The sequence below is a fragment of the Akebia trifoliata genome, chromosome 13 (genome assembly GCF_017979445.1).
Source record: "Akebia trifoliata isolate Shusen 1 chromosome 13, ASM1797944v1, whole genome shotgun sequence".
Classification (NCBI taxonomy): Eukaryota; Viridiplantae; Streptophyta; class Magnoliopsida; order Ranunculales; family Lardizabalaceae; genus Akebia; species Akebia trifoliata.
Genome location: NC_141387.1, coordinates 28,911,046 through 28,913,433, shown reverse-complemented (window position 1 = coordinate 28,913,433; position 2,388 = coordinate 28,911,046). Strand labels below are relative to the sequence as shown.

General features: G+C 33.8%; 1 long non-coding RNA gene across 1 annotated transcript; it reads right to left on the bottom strand.

Moving 5' to 3' along the window:
• Positions 1 to 1,031: 1,031 nt before the first annotated feature.
• Positions 1,032 to 2,306, bottom strand: LOC147388219 (uncharacterized). Its single transcript, XR_015171438.1, has 2 exons — positions 2,183 to 2,306; positions 1,032 to 1,563 (listed from the first exon to the last, which is right to left on the bottom strand). It is a non-coding gene; the product is annotated as an uncharacterized LOC147388219 (long non-coding RNA).
• Between the last annotated feature and the right edge of the window lie 82 nt (positions 2,307 to 2,388).

Sequence of the window (2,388 nt, the reverse complement as noted above, 5' to 3'; positions counted from 1 at the left end):
TTGTAGACTTTTTTCTCCATAATTCTATCAGAAATTTTTTATTCCAATGTCGAAACTTCTATCGAACAAGAGTACATCATCTTATAAGGAGGCATGAGATACACCAACTCATTAGATATCTATAAAAGGATAATATTTTAATTGTTACCATAACAGTCCCTATATTTATGCAATCACAGTCGGTAACAACCCTTGATTTAAGTAATCACAGCCCATTCAACCTTCTGTAATGTTTCCTTTTTTTATCATTGTAACAATTATAAATATACATAGAATCAACCCAAGAACAGATGTCATGTCTATGATGAGGGAAGATATCATGGTTAGGTGGATGATGTTTTACGATCTATCTATTGAGTCAATGCTTGATCTAAAATAAATTAGAAGGGCAATATAATTAGAGAATAACTAAGACTGATTGGTTTCACAAACCCAAATTACCTTATCAAGGTAAGCAAACACCATCAAGTAGTAATAATAAATTAGATAAAAATGGTATTCTAAACAGATAACAAATTATCTTCAATCATCTCTTTCTGCAATTAATTTCCATGATCAAACAGAAGGCATAGAAATTCAACCAACTGTCATCTCTACAAAAATTCTCTCAAGTCTAATCTCAATTATAAATCCTTCAATCAAAGTAAAAATTCATTGATTATAAGTCCCTTTAAGTCATTGGGAAAGTTCTGCGTCAAATTTATGAAATTAATTACTAATTATCTTCTTTTCTTTGTTTTCTGAAGATATTTTGCACGCACCATAGTTCATGCCTGGATATTTTAAGAATGGCTAAGGGATTTCCTGCATCTTTTGAAGAGTATTCAGTGGGAGGTAATTTGTTCACAGAGGGAAATTTGGTGACTTATTCTCTAGATTCTTTAGCTATGGAATCAAAATAACTCTTGTATGTTTGGATCAGTAGAAGACACACCAAGAAAATAAAACATATTGCATTGGTGTTTTAGCAACAAAAGAAAAAAAGGTCTTAAAGACTTATTTATATCCATTAACAACTATACAACAGAGAATTGCGCCTGTCTTGACGATGCAAATGAGCTTCCATTTACAAGATTCGGTTTGGGAAATTTGTGTAGTAGCACATACAAAGAAAAACATAAAAATGAGACCCAATTTGAGAAATAATATTAAGAAGACTAACAACAGAACCCTAGAGGAGCACCTACAGCTCTCATGGTGCTTCCACGAAAACCAAAAGAAAGACCACCAGTTTCATAAATCAAGCCTAAACCACTCATCGTTATAATGAAAAACAACGACTCATCCATGCAACCAATCATACACCTCATCACATATCATAAAGATGGTCTCTAACTTCGCATCTCGACGCCAAATTTCTCTCCCCGTGCATCCTTAGTGGATCTGGCTTGCCACACTCCGCAATTCCACCTCACCAAATATTCTACTATTACAATCCCTGGTCCCTTTGAATTATCTTTTTTCAGCAATCTCTCTTGGAGGATGTCAAGGTCAGGTAAATCATTGATCCATGTCAATCTTTCAGTAAACATCCTTTTTCTTTTTTTCCAATTTTCTTTTTTCCTGCATTGATCAGAAAAAGAAAGAAATATAAAAATGTATCCTATCTTCCTACAAGAAATTAAACTCTAAAATCAAAAGATTTGGCCTTTGAGATGTTAAGAATTCTCACCCTAACTAAAAAATCAAAGGCGAGACAAATTGAGTCTTCCGAAAATTGGGCATTTGTAACATCTTTTTAGGGTTACTGCTCCAAGGCTTCAACCATCTATTCAGCCATTCAATTGATTGAAAACCTCAAACAGTTCTAGTTTGAGACCAATAGAGATCTTCTAAGGATTAGGCTGTACAACTTGTTTTGGAATCCCTCAAAACTCGACTGTCAGTTTGATGGAGACCTTTAAAATGTGGGTTGAAGCTAGTATTTCCTTAAAAAATATGTACCATTGGTTGGAACATTAATTAGGTTTTATTTAAAAAATTGAAAGGCTACTTCTAAAATAAGGAAATATGCTAAACTACAAGGAAATTTCAACGGATTCTCCGAGTAGATGGATCATAAAACAAGTGTAGTAGTGTTAAATAAAATCTCATTTTAAATGGTTAAACTATATCCTATCTTCAAACAAGAGATTAAACTCCAAAATCAAATACTTCGGGATCTAATGGAGTCTCATCTTACCAGCGATTTGAAGGAGAGAGAGGAGTAGCCATTGTTGTCAAAGATCGCCTTTCCTTGTCTTTGCTTGAAGCGGCTAGGGAGGATGAGTCTTTAGAAAAAAGGGTATTTATAATCTTGTTTTAGGGTTTCAGTTACAAGGATTCGGCCATCTATTCAATCGTACAGCTAATTCACTAGAAGGTTCCCTAGGGAATATCGTCCTATTT